The following is a 20,982-nucleotide window of genomic DNA, read 5'->3' as shown; positions in this document are numbered from 1 at the left end:
ATGAACATTGTGGTACATGACTCTTCTTGAATTATGGATTTCCAGCCTATATGTTTGGCCCATTTTTGGATTGGGTTGTTTGTTTTTTTGATATTGAGCTACATGAGCAGTTTGCATATTTTGGAGATTAATTCTTTGTGAGTTTCTTCGTATGCAAATATTTTCTCCCATTCTGCAGGCTGTATTTTTGTCTTGTTTATGGTTTCCTTTGCTGTGGAAAAGCTTTTAAGTTTCATTAGGTCCCATTTGTTTACTTTTGTTTTAATTTCCATTTCTCTAGGAGGTGGGTCAAAAAGGATCTTGCTGTGATTTATGTAATGGAGTGTTCTGCCTATGTTTTCCTCTAAGAGTTTTATAGTGTCTGGCCTTACATTTAGGTATTTAATCCATTTTGAGTTTATTTTTGTGTATGGTGTTAGGAAGTGCTCTAACTTCATTCTTCTACATGTAACTGTCAGTTTTCCCAGCACCATTTATAGAAGAGGTGGCCTTTTCTCCATTGTATATTCTTGCCTCCTTCATCAAAGATAAGGTGACCAAATGTGCATGGGTTTATCTGTGGGTTTTCCATCCTGAACCACTGATCTTTATTTCTGTTTTTGTGCCAGTGCCATATTGTCTTGATTACTGCAGGTTTGTAGCATAGTCTGAAGTCAGGGAGCCTGATTCCTCTGGCTCCGTTTTTCTTTTTCAAGATTACTTTGGCTATTCGGGGTCCTCTGTGTTTCCATACAAATTGTGCAATTTTTTGTTCTAGTTCTGTGAAAAATGCCAGTGGTAGTTTGATAGGGATTGCACTGAATCTGTAGATTGCTTTGGGTAGTAGAGTCATTTTCACAATATTGATTCTTCCAATCCAAAAACATGGTATATCTCTCCATCTGATTGTATCATCTTTAATTTCTTTCATCAGTGTCTTATAGTTTTCTGCATACAGGTCTTTTGTCTCCCTAAGTAGGTTTATGCCTAGGTATTTTATTCTTTTTGTTGCAATGGTAAATGGGAGTGTTTCCTTAATTTCTCTTTCAGATTTTTCATCATTAGTGTATAGGAATGCAAAAGATTTTTGTGCATTAATTTTGTATCCTGCATTTAATGTTGTCCCAGACGTCTCTGAGACTGTCCTCAATTCTTTTCATTATTTTTTCTTTATTCTGCTCTGTGGCAGTTATTTCCATTATTTTATCCTCCAGGTCATTTATCCGTTATTCTGCTATTGTTTCCTTAAGGAGAAATTTTAATTTCATTTATTGTGCTGTTTACCATCATTTGTTTGCTCCTTAGTTCTTCTAGGTCTTTGTTAAACTTTTCTTGTATTTTCTCCATTCTTTTTCCAAGATTTTGGATCATCTTTACTATCATTACTCTGAATTCTTTCTCAGGTAGACTGTTTATTTCTTCTTCATTTCTTTGGTCTGGTGCATTTTTACCTTGCTCCTTCATCTGCTGCATATGTATCTGTCTTCCCATTTTGTTTAACTTACTGTGTTTAGGAGCTCCTTTCTGCAGGCTGCAGGTTCATAGCTCCCAACCTCACTGACTGTCTGGCCTCAGTCGGTGAGATTGGTTCCATGGGTTGTGTAGGCTTCCTGGTGGAGGGGACTGGTGCTTGTGTCCTGGTGGGTGGGGCTGGATCTTGTCATTCTGGTGAGTAGCGCCACGTCTGGTGTTGTGTTTGGGGGTGTCTGTGAACTTATTATGATTTTAGGCAGCCTCTCTGCTAGTGGGTAGGGTTGCATTTCTGTCTTGCTAGTTGTTTGGCATCCAGCATCTGGCACTGGAGTTTGCTGGCCATTGGGTGGAATTGGGTCTTAGCATTCAGATGGAGATCTCTGGGAGAGTTCTTGCTGATTGATATTACATGGGGCTGGGAAGTCTCTGCTGGTCCAATGTCTTGAACTCAGCTCTCCCTTCTCTGAGTCTCAGGCCTGACACCAGGGCAGAACAAGAAGACCCTGTCAGCCACACACTCAGAAGAAAATAGAGAAAAAAAGAAAGAAAATAAACAAATAAATATTAAAATAAAAAAGAATAATAATAAAAAAAAGAAGAGAGCAACCAATCCAATAAACAAATCCACCATTGATAACAAGCACTATAAACTAAACTGAGATAAGCATAAAAATCAGAAAGAAATCAGTCACAGACAGCAAGCTGCAAGTCTACAGTTGTTCCCAAAGTCCACCACCTCGATTTTGTGATGATTCATTGTATATTCAGGTGTTCCACAGATGCAGGGCACATCACATTGATTGTGGGGATTTAATCTGCCATTTCTGAGGCTGCACAGAGAAATTTTCCTTTCTCTTCTTTTTTCACATGGCTCCTGGGTTTCAGCTTTCATTTTGGCCCCACGTCTGAATGTAGGTCACCCTGAGGCATCTGTTTCCCGTTCAGACTCGAGGGGGTTAAAGCTGTGGCTGATTAGTGAGCTCTTGCTCCTTCAGGCCAGGGGGAGGGAGGGGTACCGTTGTTATAACTTGAATGTGGGGCAAGCCTGCAATGGCAGAGCCTGGCATGACTTTGCAACATCTTGACATACACTGAAGTGTTCTCCTGGGAAGTTGTCACTGGATCACGGGATCCTGACACTGGTGGGCTGCACAGCCTCCCGGGGTGGGGGTATGGATAGCGACCTGTGCTTGCACACAGGAATCTTCGTGGCTGCAGCAGCAGTGTTAGTGTTTTATGCCTGTCTTTGAGGTCTGAGCTGGTAGCCGCTGCTCGCATCCATTTATGGAGCTCATTTAGGTGGTGCGCTGCCTTCTGTGGACAGACAGGGAAAGAATCCCCTCTCCTCACACACCCCAAAACAATGGTCTCTTACCTCTTAGGCAGGTCCGGACATTTTCCGGACTCTCTCCCAGCTAGTTGTGGTACACTAGCCCCCTTCAGCCTGTGTTAATGCAGCCAACCCCAGTCCTCTCCCTGGGGTCTGACCTCCGAAGCTCCAGCCTCAGCTCCCAGCCCCCATCCACCCTGGCAGGTGAGCAGACAAGCCTCTCAGGCTGGTGAGTGCTGTTCGGCACAAATCCTCTGTGCAGGAATCTCTCTGATTTGCCCTCTGCACCCCTGTTGCTGCACTCTCCTCCATGTCTCTGAATCTTCCCCCTCCACCCCCGTCTCCATCAATGAAGGGGCTTCCTAGTGTGTGGAAACATTTCCTCCTTCATGGCTCCTTCCCAGAGGTGCAGGTCTCATTTCTATTCTTTTGTCTCTGTTTTTTTCTTTTTTCTTTTGCCCTACCCAGGTACGTGGGGATTTTCTTACCTTTTGGGAAGTCTGAGGTCTTCTGCCAGCATTCAGTAGATGTTCTGTAGGAGTTGTTCTACATGTAGATGTAATTTTTGATGTATTACATCAAAATTAATGTAGGAATTAATTCTGATATCCACGTGATATCCACGTCTTACTCCTTCGCCATCTCGAAGGCCCCTGGGAGTCAAGTATTTCACAGAGACTTATTCCCAACTCCAACATCATAGGCTCTCAATGATAGCGAAAAGAATAAATGACTACTTAAAGCTGATTGTGTTATTGTTTCTGACTCTTCCTGTTTCCTTTAAGCAAGAAGATTATGCATTCCTGCTTTCAGTACTTTGAACTTGTAATGCTGGTATTGGACATAAATCTAGATTTGACCCATAAAATGTAGACAGACATAATATATACTTCTACAGAGCAGATCTCTGCAAGACACTGTGGGGTTCACCAACCCTCTTGATCCTGGAAAGGAAGCACTCAAAGTTCAACATGATCCCAAGCAACCTGCAGCAAGAGATCTGCTGCTGGTATGTAACTTGAGTAGCAACTAGACCTTCTCTGTTAAAGTCACTAGGATTCTATAGAGCTGATGTATGTACTCCAATCATCAACTGAATAGCCAGGGAAAGTGTGCCACCGTAGAATGCCTAGCTTAACCCAAAGCTGTGTTTATCTGTGGAGATTTTATGAAACTGTCTAAGCTGTTCAGTAGCCTTCTCCCATTTGTAGCAAATTTAGGATAGTGAGCCAAAAAATATAACCCAAAATCAAGACCCAGGTCAATTGCCAAGGCTTAAAATATCAGTAGAATAGATTTTCACACAGAAGGTAAGAAAAAGCATCAGACCTAGCTCAATTGTGTCAACCAGGAAGTCTGGTTAGGGTTTAGTTATTATAGGGCAAGGAGACTATGTAATATGCTATGAAATTTTGTCAGTTTGTACTTCTTATTTCCTAGTTGATTTCCTTTGGACTTAATTTGTGTTTTTTCATAGTTTCTTAACAAAGTTGCTCTAGGAAGACATTGCTCACTCTCCTGCGATTTTGATTAAACTAGAAGCTTTTCATTTTGACCTAATTTGCTGCTGACAGTGGTAGTTCCAATAAAATTACTGAAGAAATTTGGGGCTTTGTAGATGTCATGGTTTATTCTGCAAGTAACAAAAAGCTCAACTAATACAGCATAAGGTGGTATATAAGCTTATGTGACTGAAAAACTAAAGATCAGCTAGGGTCCATATTCCTTTTCTCTTTGATGCCTTCAGTTCTGCTACATTTTATGTGTATTTTGAGGCTGAAACTTTCTTTCATCATATTTATTTTTAAAAATTAGTGGCACAAAATGAGGATTAGAACAATATCCTTTGCATTAAATTGAAAAGAAAAAAAAATCTACCCTTAAATTTTGGAATAGAATCTCTCCTTCAGTCTGATTGGTATAACTTTGGTCAACTATCTCCTCTTAGGATCACCATGCATGGAAACACCATGCACTAATTGGCTCAATCCTGGATGCCTGAGTCTATTGCTGACAAGAGGGAGAGCACTGTAATCAGCTTTCTCTGAACTGATGAACTGTGTGGGCGATCAATTTTTACTGGGAGTTTATTGGTCTAGGAGAAGGGGCCATGTATGCTGAGTAGTTAACCAATAGGGTCCATTTTACTGGAATGGAGCCTAAATGCTGAGGAATAGAAAATCAAATGGGTATGGTAATAATTTTTACTGTCTTCTTCTGAAGTTATTCTACTTGTTTTCAGAATAAATTACACATTCACTAAACACTCAACTCATCTCTTTACTGTCTATTGAGTATGTCTACTTCTTCATACCTACATGCTTTTCTCTCTGCCAGAGATGATTTTCTATAACAGATCTGCTTATTAAATTTCTACATATCCTTCAAGACCTGGTTAAATTATCTCCTCCGTGGAATCTGTCCTGATCATTTCAGCCCACAGTGATCTCATCTTCTTACGATCATACAGTATTTGTTGTCAGAACTACTAATTAATTAATTAATTATATACTGTCTTATGACATAATCAGTACCTGACATTCTACGGCTTACCATTTCATTAAACTTTGTGTATGTTGTAGCCTTGCATTCTATATTTCATTACAAAATTTGACTTCCAAGGGAAGAGACTATATCTTTTCATTTAAGATCATTTTGTGATACTTCACTAAACACAGGCTAAATATTACTATGGTAGTAATATATATAATTTGTTTTTTCAGTAAATATTGAGTTATAGAATTATTAACTTTTTTAAGAGGTAACAAATATTCAAAATTCTATTAATACTAGATCTTCCACAAGTGCAAATTATATATATATATATATATATATATGCAAACCTTTTATATGCCAGCCTGGACAAACAAAATTTGAAAATGAAATGATTATCCTTCATCCTCTAAGATAATTTGAACCAGCAATGCCCATTTATAGAAAGGCTCTATCCTTGTACCAAAGGGTTCATTTTAAGACTTACTCAGGTCTGGTTATTTCTACAACTCAAGTTCATTTGAATCAAACATAATAGACCAGGTTTTGGGGACTGATTTTAAAGAACATTAGGGGTCCCGTTATTGAGATTTTTCCTCTGGGTCTGTTCCCTTTGATCACAACTGAGCCCTAGAAAAGCTTACTATACTGGAGTGACTACAACAGAAAGAGATTGCATTTGTTTTCCGTACATGAAGCAGAAATAAACAATTTGAACTTCATTAATTCATTCATCAAATATTTATTGAGAACCTACCATTTTCTGATTTGAAAATTAGGTAAGCAATATTCTAAATCTAAGTTTATAATTAGCTATAAGTTAACTTATTTCCCAACATTATACAAAGAGACAATATCAAGAACAAAGACTGAATTTTAGATTTTATAGTCAATGTCTTTATGCACACTGTCTCCATGGAGCACCTCACACGTTTTCCCATATTTCCTGATGACCTGGATTTGAATGTTCTTGATGGCTGGTGGGGAAATTTGTCTGTGGTCCTGAACTTCAGCAAGGGTAGCTGTTCCACCTGCCTTTTCTACCTATTGTATACATTCATAGATGGAAATGCTTACCTGACTTCATTAACTGAGGTTCTCCAGTCAAAGCTCATCCCAATGACTGATATAACTTTCCTGACCTGCCTGTTAGTATAGCCCTCCCCCCATCCAAAATTTCTTCTAGGTGCTGTTTGAATCCAGTGACATAGTCTGGGAGGGCTCTGTAGTTTGTTTCCAGTATTAATTTTATATAATTTATCTTAGAAAATGTAATTAGGCACTATAAATTATTCTTTTTCAATTAAATTTTTAACCACAACAGAAACAATGAATATCCTAAATGCATTAATTTAAAACCTTTCTCTAAGAAATGCAAGATTATTTTTTCTAGAGGTGAAAAATTATCTGTAAAGAATGCAATAAAAATAAGAAACATTTTAACTTAATTTGTGAACAAAATAAAAGATTTGGCTGTATTAGTGTGTTAAAATCAATTATAATAATAATGAAACTTTATGCAAGTTTACTTTTATTTAATTAGTTGCATCAATATGTGCTATAATTGTTAATGCATCAAACTATAAATGATGAAATAATGTTAAACGGCAGTTCCCAAAGCATGCATATTTTACAAGGTGGGGAAAAGAAAATCACAGCAAAATATCATAAATAATGAAAAAAATAATCTAAAATGTTAGGTTTCTTAGATGAGGAGGGTGAAAAAAATAATAATTTCCAGAAAGAGTTTCTCCCCTTCCTCCCATTTAACAGACATTTATATCATAGATGATTAGAACTGAACATTCCCATGCAATAACTAATTTATCCCCCTTCCACTATTTTCAATAAAAAAATAAGGATTCTGATACCTTCAAGGAGTGAAGAGATTTGTTCAAGGACAACCTAGTACCTAGTTTATTAGAGAACTAGAATTAGAACCCTGATTTTATGAACTCTCAGACAAGGCAGGGTTCTTCAATGTCATAATGCTTTCTTTCATTCTCCAGTAATGATTATGAAACATACGTTTCTCTTTGATTCTCAGAAATTTCCCCTTATAGCTAACACAATTTACTTGAAATGTGAGAACATAGCACAAAATAAAAGTTGTATTGAGTCACAGGGAAATAAAAATCTTACCCTATTTTCTGCTACTAAGTACAGCTTATACTTTGGATGCTGAAGGGTGATAATTTAAACAAAATTGACACTGTGCTAGTTTTATGGATTTCTAATGCATTTCATCTTGGGTACATTGGACATATTGCTGCCTTGGGTTCTGCTGCATCTAATACTGAGGTATGGAAATATATACAAATCAAAACTGCAGCCTTCCTTCTTCAAAAGGCAGGCAGCACAAATACAGTGTTTTTCCTCCCATATTTAGTTTCCTTGTTTACTAAAAACTACATATTTAAGGAAACAATGAGCAATATTTGATTAAAATTGATTTAATAACCTTTTAGTCTTTATTTTATAGTTTATTGGGTGATTTCTTTTCTTAGTTTTTTGATGTTTTTTCTATTAAATCGTTATCTCTATGTTTGTAAACCTTATGAAATAGGCCTGTCTTCTAGTGTAACTTAAGACCAAGTTCTGTGGAAAATCACATCTGGAAAACACACACACACACAAAATCAAAGAACAACAAAACAAAAGCTGTAATCGCTAAAACAAAACAAAAAGAATAAAAAATCCACAAGCACAATATAAATAAAATTGAAGGGCAATATAAGGATTTACTCAAGATTTCTTGGATCACTTGAATATCTTGCCCACTGGATATTGCCCTCATATTTTCTTTTAAGTAGAAAACAAGAAAATGACCGTATTTTTCCCTTGGCAGGTTGGTATAGAGAAGAAGGTAAGTGTATGTGTATCTCTCCATTTCTGTCCCCATCTCTGTTTTATCTATCTTGCTGTTATAGTTTTTGTCTTGTAGAAAACGTTATAGTTTCTCCAGAATAGGCAGTGTAAAAATGTGTCTAGGTTTGGGATTTTATGAACAAAGAAAATGACAATGTTTTAGGATCCCAAACAGAATGTGTGATCTGGTTATGGATTTATTTTTCATAATTTGTGAATCTATTTACATTAAAATTCCCCCAAACATATAAACATTGAGAGTTAGACTTGTAATGACTTTCATATATTGGAAGAAATTAAAAATACACTCCTGTATAGGTAAGTATTTCAGCAGTTGTTCTCTGGATGGAGCAGCAGCCATGTTTAGGCTCTGCCTCTCTCATGTCAGGAGAATCCCAAAATGCACATAAAGGGACTTTGGATCCAGCACCAGGTAGAAAGGCTTCTGCTTGCAATGAATGTACACAGTACATTCTAACAAGTCTCATTTTTGTGAAAAAGTCAGACCTTGGTTTTGGCCTATAATTCCATATCGTTTTGTGACTTTTGATATACAGAAACTAATATAAATTTTAATACTTACTGTTATGATTCATTTAATTATTTATAAAATAGTGGCCTGCCATAAATATTTTGATACCTTGTAAGGAAAAGTGGAGCAGAATATTTTAAACTGAGATTGGCTCAGGAAAATCTGAGTCATTAATTTTATATATCCCAAAAAGGATATTCACCTGGTTACACCAAGTATCTGAGGCAGCTAATGAAAATTGAGAAGTATAAATAAATAAAAATAAATAAGACATTTGGAATGAAGGGGAAATACATATGCACATGGCCTTCCAATATTTGTGGAGAAGATTGTCACATTTGCTTGTAAGGCTCCCTGCAGTTCAAGCAGGGAGACTATAGGCACAGTGTATATGATGAACACTCAAGTATTTGTTGACTTGATGGGATGGCTTGTTCATGAATTATTAGCAACATTGTAACAGAAGTTAATAGATCAAATATTTTTGTATGGTGTTTGAACATTTCAAATATGGTGCATTCCATGATCTGTCCTCATTAAGTGCTGAATACAATATTGAATGTAAGACACCAGTACTTCCTTCACAAAAGTCTTATTTTTTACATTAAAATATGAGACCTGTAGCTTAAAATTAAAGGCTTCTCAGAAGCCAAGGACTTATCTAAGTTCCTAAAAATCCATCTTATTAAAATAAATAAGATAATTTTAAAATAAAAATAAAATATATAAAACTAAACTTAAAATATAAACCAACTATAATTTGCAAATATATTTTATTTTGCTGATTGTCTCCTCATTATCAAATGGATTGAATATTTTGATTGAATGACCTATCGGAATATTCCAAAGACCTGATATTACTCTGTGGTTAAGCAAACCTTACTTGAATGTGATCACCTAATTTTTTTGATGTATTGACATACAGTCTGCCTTTCCTGAAATACTGTAATTTTTTTTTGCGGTGGTGACCTATAAATTATCAGGTAAAGTTGGAAGAGAAGGAAACAAAAGAACATGAGGAAGAAAAAAGTTAGCTGTCAGGGAAGACATCTCAAAGGTAATCTCCATTTTCTGATCTCATTTGCCCTTAAAAATAAGTGACTGGAGCAACACCATGTGCCTGAGAACTCAGAGACTGATTAGCTCTCATAAACTTATGTTTTGGTTTCAACCTGTTCATTAACCAGCCTGACACATGTAGATAATCACTGATATCAGTCTTTCTCTTTGAGAAATACTGTCACAATCTCAGAATTTTTATTTCCATATTTGTAAATGTGGGATTTAGAGAAGAAGCTAAATTTACTTCCATGTATAATATCCAAGTCATTCAAAAGAAGAAATGCAGCTGTAGAAGTGGAATCACCAATGCATATGATCACAGCCTGTTTGGAGAAATCTGTATTCTAGAAACCGGAAACCCCTTTTTGAGAATTTGTGGTATTTAAGAACACCTCAGATGAGAATTTGTTTGCTTTTTCCTAATGTTTAGTGCAATTAAGACTCCAAAAACATTGAATAGTGATACATTTTAATGGGCATCTCAGAATTACTGCCATATCAAAAATTGGTAAACTAATTATATACACATCCTTTTTAACTTTTGTATTCAATTAGTACCTGTTAAGGAAGAATCATGCACAGAGCACTCTGCTTAGTGATAGAAACAGGGGAGTGAAGAAAATGAAGTCTGTGTCCTCAATGAGTTTATAAAATAGGGCACATGGCCTTTTAACAAGTAATTACTATAATTATTTGATTATAGTTGGTAAAATAAAGAGAAAAATGCAGGATGCTATGAAAATGAATAATAGAGTAGTATGATAAAGTCTAGGGGTCAGGGAGAGCCTCTTAAGAAATAATATTAAAGCAGAGTAGTAAAACTCAAATCTTTGTCAAGTGAAGTCCTTCCAAGAGTGATTGTGTTATTTCCTTCTACCATTGGGAGAGGCACTTTGCTACTTTGTTGTAGCTAGGGGGGCGGGGGCAGTGGGGCAAGAATCAATACCAACTTACTTTCCCAGGTTTCCTTCAAGATTCTTTCATTCCAGCCCAGCAAGAAGAGAGAGAAAAACATATTTCTCTATATTTTATAAATCTCCAGACTTCCAGCTCCATGATAATAGAACTGTATTCTGCACATCATGTACTCCCCAAAATGTTTCTTTCAGAGCCTTGCCCATGAAAGGTGCTCATTCAGGTATTATTGAATGAATGAGTCTTCCTACAAATTTGGAATAAGCCTATCTACTAAATCATATAAGACAGGACTATCAGACTCCAAAGAAATACAAGTTAGGAGATGTTTTTGTTGTTGTTGTTGTTTAAACATTGGTATTGGAGAATGGGGAATGTGGTAAATCCTCTTTGGAGGATGATTATGTTCTCATCCATATAGGTTTCTAATTTATATATTCTATCTATAACTTGTTTGGTATGTACACCTATCAGTTCATGTGCATTTGGTCTCTCCAACTAGACTAACTAAATGTAAATTCAGAGATCATGCCTACCATTATTCCATTTAATGCAGGACCAACTATCTTTTGATGTGTAGGCATGGAAGCCTGGGAATGTGATTTGAATGGTCTTTGACAATTGAGTCTTCTTGTTCCTTAGTTTTTGTACTACTTTCTTTTTCTTGATCACATGAGATCAGAAATTAATTATCAGTAGGTTGCTATGCCTTTGTAATAATCCTGAAAATGATGGAACTGTGTGTGTCTTAGATGTTCACTTGCTAGTTTAAAATCATGAAGCTCTCAGTTGCAAATGTCATGAATATGTATGAGTGGCCCAACTGTTGCTCCTACCTCCTGCCTCCCTTCCTTCCTGATGGGTGACTCCTTCTGAAAATGCTACATCTGCCTTCCAAAGCCTTCGGTGGAGTATATGGGGGGAGAGGAAAGATGTGTGCTGTTATTTTGCATTGTCAGATAGCAGGATATTTTTTCTAGTGAATCTTAGGAAAATACCAGTCTCTCTCTCTTTCTGTCTATCTGTCTGCCTCTCTCTCTCAGTTCCTTCACCTCTTTTCCCCACCACCATATAAGTACATACTGCCTCTCTTCTCTTTTTTAAAAAGTAAAATATGAGAATGGGAGGCAGGAATTTGCAGTGGCAGATTTTTGAAAGAATATGTTTCCCTGCTTTCTTTCTTTCTACACTCCAAAGACAGCCCACATACACAGATGTGACAACTTTTTTGTAAAGCTAATTTGAGTGAATGCCTGTCTGGCAACTTACTCTGGGAATAGTTACACTTGCCCAAACTGAAGTTCTGCCTTTGTAAAGGTGACACTGACAGCCTGTTATTTCTGCACACCCAGAAAAGAGACACTAGGAGAAGGAAAAATAAAAATAAAAGACAAGAAAATGAAGTACAGTGGTCTGGTTTTTGAGGATCTTTGTTAATGGAACTAGAATAGAGGTGTTTGCCCAAATGTGACTCTACTTTTGTAAAAATAGCTATCTGGAAGGCATCTGGCATTGACTGGATTAATCTTTCAAATTTTTTATTTTCCTTAATAAAGACCTTCCACAAATATAGCAAAAAAGAAGCAGATGTAAGGGTCTCCACTAAAGATATTAGTGTTGAGGGAAAGATTGGAGGTGCTTCCCATTACCAGATTCATTTGTAATGGTTTTCCTTTTCCATTTTGTGTATAATTATTTATATCTAATTTGTCTCATTGTTCTTTCAAAATAGTGGTTGTGTGACCAAACTCATAGTATATTGGGTGATAGATAAGGCTATTGCCAAACTATCTGATGAAGACAGGTAAAGGCATTTGTGGAAGAAGAAGAAAGAACATTTCCTCTGTCTGGATTGTACATTTTAATTTCATGTCATTCACTGGACAACTGTACTCCTTTCTTCCTTTCCCTCCCTTCTCTGCATTTTCTCTTCCTTTCTTTCCTTTATCTCCTTGTGCTCATTGTTTAATCAATGCAGCTTATATTTATATTTCTACTTATTTATTGCATTGGGGGATATGGGGAATGCATAATGCATTTGCAGGGAACATAAAGAATATTATATGCTGCTCTTGCCCTCAGGAGTTTTCTGCTATTTGGGAAGACATGATATATATGCATGAAGTGTTGAATAAAGATTCAAGATTTGAGTGGCAATATAGGAATATAAATCAGATGAGAAGTAAGTGCTATCAGCTTTTAGTTGAGAGATCAGTGCAGACTGGATGGTCAGAATAAGCTTTGTTAAGTTATTTCACTTTTCTGGAACACTCACTGCTAGCATATGCACTTTGAGGTTTTATTGGGTTAACTTATAATGCTTTGCCTGTTTATCTTCCCAAATATTACTCAGCCTTCAAAGTTTGATTATACTTTATCTTCTCTGTGAAGAATCCTGTAGTCTTTTCAGCTCCCAGGCATATCTTCCTTCCCTGAATTCCTCTACATCGGAACTTCTCTACCACATACTAAACAATGGACAACACATTATCTACTATGTACTTTGTTTCATACTATATATTTAGTCCCAACTTTTCCCTCAAAATTTCTATTGTTTTGAGAGTAGGGCTCCATTTTGTACTTCCTATATGGCTCATAGCACAAAACATATCATCTGGTCTATGCTGTTTTCCAATATATATTTACTGGGTTGATTTGTAGCCTAGAAAAGTTGAACAAACTCCCCTCTTTGAGGGTATCCTGTATCTCTTCCAGATCTAATATTCAATGTGGTTTTATTCCTATTCCTTGAAGCCAAATCATTATTACAAATATTTATGGAACACTTCCTATTTGTAATGATCACATGAGGCATAAAAGCAGTTTGGGGAGACAAGTTAAGTTCTCATGGCGTTTAATGCCCAACAAAAGTGGCCACCACAGACAGCTGCAGGATTGTCACACAGGATAAATTTTCAGGAGGGTTAACTACTTTTACAACTTGTAGGACAACCTCAGCTCTCTGAATCAGATGGAGCCTTTAATATTTATTTTTCATCATTTTATTTAAAGCCACTTCAAAAGCCATTCAATTGAGGGCATGACAAAATTATCTCAATGCTCCACCAGGCTCTGGCATTCTAAAATTCCAAATATCAACACACACACATATATATGTACATCACATATTACACACAGATACACAAACACATTAGATTCACTGCAAGGTGGCTAAGTTCAACATTTCCTTGCAGCACCCTATCTTTTAGATCAGTACCCCAATTTTATCTCTCTCTGTGCCTCATAAGCTCAAGTTCTGTTTGGCAAGGAAACCAGAGCAGTTGTGATTCCTGGGAGAGTATCTAAAATGACAGTTGCTGAAAGGTTACAGCAAAATCTATTAGAAAAGAAAAGTTGAGGGAAATCAGGTGAGCTCATAGAAGAAAATAAGGAAAGATTGGGTCCCTTTTGGGATTAGGTCTAATTAAGGTGAGCAAGCAGCTGGGCCTGTTTGGAATAACAATTGTGCTAGCATGTCACTTTCTTCTGCTTAGTTGAAATTTATATAGTTTAGGAATGGTAGATATAAGAAAATTAGAGCTCATTTAGAATCTGTTGAAAGGACAGTGTGCCTTCATTATTAGTTTTGCATCTGAATTTTCCTGGGGCAGTCCTCTCTCTGTAACAGGTAATGGTTTTTCCCCCAGATGTAATTGGATGAGTTTAATTTTTTTTCTTTCATTACCTGTCGAGGAGGCCTATGCCCCTACTTCTCTTTGTGTTTTATTAGGACTGCAACCCCTATTTAAATAAAGGCTTTGATTGTGCTTATATATGTTCAATCAGCACTTTCTTATTGAATAGCTCTGGTCACAAAATGCTCTCACCTAGCATTTTTTACTAATTACATTTTCGCCCTAGCTGGGTATGGGAAAACCTCAGATGGTGCTCGTTTGCTGCTTTTGTATGCCAGTGATTTGGTCTATCCACAGTACCACAGGGCTGTGAAAATAGATCTTCAGGCTATAATCCTACTGGTCTTGAAGGATGACTTGATTTAATATTTTCTTTTATTGAAGGGATAGAAAGCCAAGTCATGTGCTGATAAATGCTTAACAAGTAGTTCTTAAAAAAACAAACAAATCTCTAATTTGTAGATTTCACTGATTTCCATGGTGTAAATACTCCCACCATGGCTGATTTCAATACAACATAATTGAATGTGGAGTTGAGAAGAGAAGCACACAATCTGATATCCAAGGCTGGTGTGTGCAGCTTCAGCACATGATGAAAAGTCTCAGTTACATACCTGCCATTGAGGCCACATACCTCATCATCTTCACATTACAATTAAGACAGATACTGGTTGTTAAGCTGATTTAATTAGAGTTTGATTTCAATGATTTCTATGTTTTGTTGCTAAAGGCATTTTAAGGTGATTCTTCTGCCTGTGTTGAAAAGTCAGAAATATAATGGTTAAACCGTATCATCTTAAATTAAATATACATGTTTCCTGAGAAATTTTTATATATTTCATTATTTTCTAATATATTAACAAGCATCTTAGTAGATGTACTGTACCAAGAGTCAGAAGAGCTTAAATTTTGTCCAAGCCATTATTAACATCCTCTGTATTCTTGGGTAACTCATTTAATATCAGGGCATCACCAATTTACTCATCACTAAAGGAAAGAGAGCAACAGTTTAATTATAACCTCTCATAGAAACCTGCTCATTTTCACCTGGGTAGTATTACAGATTCTTTTCAATGGACTCATGATATTTTATCTTTATCTGTCCTAAAGAAAAATTTTAACTAGAAACCTAAGTGATAATATGCTTACATATATTATATCTATATTATAACTTTGGTTGATAGATTTTACTGGAAGGCAGAAATCATGCTTTGTTCATCTTTATATATCTCTCAAAATTTAGTCCAGGAAAATGAACAGAATGAGTACCAATTAACATGAGTGGAATGACCTAGTGACTGATTGCCTTCCTGTTAGACAAAGATTGGTATGGTAACATGAAATAATTCAAACTAAAATCTTAAAAAAATAAAAGCATTTTACTAATGGTAAACATTTATTTGATTCTTATAGTACATATTTTATAATACAAGTTAATGACTAGAATGGAAATACTATTAGGTTTTAATAGGTTTAAAAAAAATAAACTTTATGTTACTTCTTTATTCCCTACAAATAAATTTCCTTTGACAATCTCCCAAATAGCTGAAGATAAAATAGTCACTTCAATTATGTTCAATAAATATTAATCTTTAACTAAGTACATTGTAAATACAAAAAGACACTTCTTCTAAGTGAGAGGGGTATCCCACTGGACTGAAATGCTGTTTTCTGCTTCCAGGCCAGCCCCCCATTGCATCATGGACTCCAGGCTTTGTGGGGTAGACAGACTTGTGGTTCAATCTTAAATGCAATGGAATATAGTATGCTAGCTATGCTCTCTAGTGATGATGTCTGTGGCTAAGAAACTGGAAACTGGGCCTTTTCTTATGAATCTTGTCACTCCACCTCTTTGTTTCCTTACTTTCTTTCTTAAATTGAACAGATAATAACTACTTTCCCAGTATAAGTAGAGTATGTATAGGAAAAAGGGCCTTAAAATATAAAAGTGCTATAAGAAAAAATAGCCTCAGGCTTTTAATTGCTCATTGTTAACCCAATGACTAATCTTCAGGCAGTAAGTCTAACTATAGATGGTCAGTATAATTTAAAAGGCTGTGGATGATTTCAAAATGGAACTGGGTCTGGAGTTGTCGGTTTCTAGCAAATGGTGGACTAAAATAGTGCTGACATCCTCCCACTACATGCATGTCAGATGAAATGTAATAAAACATGACCAAAAGATACTCAACACATGGCTGAGTTTGTAAGAAGGAGAAATAATCACTTCCCCAAAGCAAAAAGAGTCAAGATAAGAGGGCCAGTAACAGCTCAGGTCCTGGATTTTAATCTACCTACAGAAAGATGAGACAATGTCATGGGCCTAAGATAAATGAAGAATAAAAACTGTGATTTTTTAAAGTGAAGCTAAAACCTGTCTGCCACAACCCAAGGAAGAATGTTCTTTGTGCTATTTATATAAGTGAAATGTAAAACCTAAGTAATCAAGAAAAAAGTTTTAAATTAAAATAATCCAAAAGATACAAATTGGTAAATACTAGCCAAAACAAATCTAGTGTAACTTTCTTAATATCATGCAAAACACTTTGTAGTAAAAGAAAAAAAAAATCGTTGTTAGCTTAAAGAAGGTCATTAACTAATTCTAAGACATTTAAGTCATAAGAAATATATTACAATCCTGAACCACATAGCTTCAAAATATATTGATCAAAAACTGACAGAGGGCTTCCCTGGTGGCGCAGTGGTTGAGAGTCCACCTGCCCATGCAGGGGACACAGGTTGGTGCCCCAGTCTGGGAAGATCCCACATGCCACGGAGCGGCTGGGCCCGTGAGCCATGGCTGCTGAGCCTGCATGTCCAGAGCCTGCGCTCCACAACGGGAGAGGCCACAACAGTGAGAGGTCTGTGTATCACAAAAATAAAAAACAAAACAAAACTGACAGAAATATAACGAAAAATGGACAAATCCAAAACTAAAGTTGGAGATTTTAAACATAATTCTCTGAGGAATTTGTAAGTCATCAGACTGAAAACAAGTAAAGATGATGTTTATCAGTAAGTTTTTGAGTTAATGGAAATAATTGAAGTATGCAATATTTCTATTCATTTGAATGGAAGACTTGGCAAGTACAACAAGAGAGTTATAAGCAAAATAAAAGTTATAAGTAATTTGAGGACAAAACAACATATTTGTTATTTATAGATGTTACGATTGTAGGGATAAAATATTCAAGGAATGAGAATATACAAGTAATTTGCTATAACTAATAGGAGCTTTCAGTAGAATTATAGAAACCAAATGACACTAATATACAAAAAACTGATGGTGTTTCCATATAACAGTGATTAGATACTTTATTTTCTAAAAAAGGATAATAATCTGTAATTGATTCTATAAAGTACCTAGAAGTAAATTGAATAAGATATGTATAAGAAATTTACAAAAACAATTTTTTGAAAAGTGGATAAAGAAAATAAAATACTATGAAATCACCAGAGAGATATACCAGGCTCATTAATGGAAAAATTTAATATGACAAAGATGGAAATTCTCCCATAAATTAATCCATAAGTAGCACACAAATTTCCATCAAAACTCTGAAATATTATTTCAGTGAAATCAGACAAGTTGATCATAGAATGTATTTGTAAAAGGAAAGGACAAACAGCAATTGAAAAAGTTAAAAATAATAAAGGGGGCTTAACCTACTAAGACTTATTCCGAAGCAATAGTTATTAAAAGAGTTTGGTAGACAATTAGTAGAAAAAAATTGAGAGTGCCAAAGCATAACCACAGATAGGTTGGAAACTTGTTATGACACAAAGGAGGCATTAAAAGTCAGTGGTGGGGCTTCCCTGTTGGCGCAGTGGTTGAGAGTCCGCCTGCCGATGCAGGGGACACGGGTTCGTGCCCTGGTCCGGGAGGATCCCACATGCCGTGGAGTGGCTAGGCCCGTGAGCCATGGCCACTGAGCCTGCGCGTCTGGAGCCTGTGCTCCGCAACGGGAGAGGCCACAACAGTGAGAGGCCTGCATACCACAAAAAAAAAAAAAAAAAAACAGTCAGTGGGGGAATGTCAATCAGTAGGGAAATAATGGATAATTTAACAATTGGGTTGTAAAAACTGACTTTCCTAATTGATAACTTTAATCCCATTCTCTGATTAAATTGAACAGATAATAACTACTGGGTTAAAACACAAAATTTTAAAAATAAAATTTAAAAAATTAAGAGAAAACCTAGGAGAACATCTTCTTTATGATATTAATGTGTGATAATATTTAAAATAAAAATTTAAAAATTATACATTGCAAAGGAACAGACTGATATTTTGTCCACATTAAAATAATAACAAAATATCCCTACATGACTGTCCAATGAATTGATGTGATGTGATGCTTCACCCAGGACACATAAAAATATTCAAAAACCTTTAATAAAAGTGATCTATAGGGGCTTCCCTGGTGGCGCAGTGGTTGAGAGTCCGCCTGCCAATGCAGGGGACACGGGTTCGTGCCCCATTCCGGGAGGATCCCACATGCTGCGGAGCAGCTGGGTCCGTGAGCCATGTCCGCTGAGCCTGTGCGTCCGGAGCCTGTGCTCTGCAGCGGGAGAGGCCACAACGGTGAGAGGCCCGCGTACCGCAAAAAAAAAAAAAAAAAAAAAAAAAAAAGTGATCTATAAATGAGTAAAAGATTTGAACAGACAATTCAAAAAAAAAAAATCTGCAAATAATAGAAAATAAAATCAACTTCACTACTTATAAGGGGTATTCAAAGCAAAAAAAATTAAACTTTCTGACCTGCTGAATGAGCAAAATTAGATAAATATGCTACATACGTGCTGACGAAAATATTAGGAATATAAATTACTACAAATTGCAACTCCAGTCATGTAAATTTTAAGTCCAGTTGTGGCTATGCAGTGTAACTTGATATCACCATTTTGAGGAGTATTTGGATAGAATGCAGAAAAGTCAAAACTGCCTATATTTTATGATATATACATTCCACTTCCTAGTGTCTTACCTTAGAACAAATTTGTCTGAGCTTGTGTGCAAGGAGATTTGTGGAAATATGTTTACTGCAACACTATGCAAGACTGAAAAAAAAGGGAGTTGCTTTGCTTATCAATCTGATAAGAGAAAAATATCAAACATTATTCTTATAATGCTGTAGTATATGAATAATCTAGATCAATTTGTATCAATATGAATAAACATGAAAAACATAACATTGAGTAAAATCAGTTGAAAGTTTACATCTATTTTTAAACCAAATGAAACAACTCTATATTGTTTATGGAAATACACATGTGAAGGGAAAATATTAAAGCATGCATGATGATATATAGGTAGTGATAGAGTTAGAGAGATTAACTTCAAAATAGTGATTACTTTCAGAGAATGAAGAAGCAGAAATTTATGGGGTGGGTAGCTGGGCTTGTATATTTTTCATTGAAACAGAAATTGGAAATTTTATTTTGGACCTTAAAATTTATATTCTTTTACATGTACTGCAATGAAGAGTTCAACAATGACTAAGTTTGCTTTTGTTTTCTCTGTCATGAAGAATGGCCTTCAGAATGACCAGTGAGCATGGACACCACTGGTGTCCTTCAGAGACTTACATTCCAAAGTGCTGGACTTTGGGCTTCCTTACCAGAAGTAAGGATCATTCTATAGCTTCTATGTAAAGAGATCATATCCAGGAAAAATCTGAATACCTCAAGTAACAGGGGACTCACCATTCACATAACACCCACTCAGTCTTGAATAGTCTGCTAAAAATATATTCTGCTGACAGAATATCTGACTTGTATTCTCTGTTTTGAGATTCTTAATATACTTTCTGGAGAAACAAGGTTAAATATTATATGTGGCAGCTCTTCTGATATTTGAAGCTCTGCCCCTTAGTGTTTCCTCCTACCTGCTTTTCAGCAGACTCATACCTCTACTTGCAGATCTCTCATTACCTTCTGCTCTCTACTGATTCTACTTGTTATGAGCACTTTCTAGAAGGAGGAGTAAGTCCTGTGCAGATGGATGTATGGAGCTAGACTTTGTCAGTCCCTTCCTATACTGTGCTATCTAAAGCAATATCCTGGGAGAGGAAGTAGGTATTTTGGCTGTTACTTTTTCACCCATCATGTTATTACAAAATGACTCAGCAGTAGGTGGTTATGGCAGATCTCTAGGAGCAAAGCTCTAGCCTTTGCTATCCTATTGTGCATACAAACAGCCTACATCCCTCCATACATATTTATATAGGCAGGAGACTTGGGTAAATTTTTTCATATCATGAATAATTTTAACAGTACAGACGTTTGACTTTGAGTCAACAACCAGTTTCAGATGAACGCAATTGCAGCCAAAGAAAGTTTCTAACTAAAATTAGTCACTTCTCATATTTAACAAACTACTGCCTACTGCATTTCCTGTGATCTCAGCTTTCCTCTTCCTTTCATATGGTCACATGTAACATTGACTCCTTCACTTCCGTGTCTATTTTCTTCTTGGCTTCTCTAAGTGTAAAACTTGCAGTTCCTTCTGCCAAATGACTTTCCAAGGCTATGCCTAGAAGATGCCAACCCAGCTCATGCTCAAACTCTTTCCCATATTATCTTCAAATTTCAATAGCTGTTAAGTCCCTTTGCCCTTTACATGTACCCAGGAAAGTGTGATGTGAGCCTCACATAAAAACAAACAAACAAATAAAAACACTTTGAGTGAGAGA

This window comes from Phocoena phocoena, chromosome 13 (assembly GCF_963924675.1).
Source record: "Phocoena phocoena chromosome 13, mPhoPho1.1, whole genome shotgun sequence".
Lineage (NCBI taxonomy): Eukaryota > Metazoa > Chordata > Mammalia > Artiodactyla > Phocoenidae > Phocoena > Phocoena phocoena.
The sequence above is the reverse complement of the archived record's forward strand: the minus strand, read 5'-3'. Positions refer to the sequence as shown.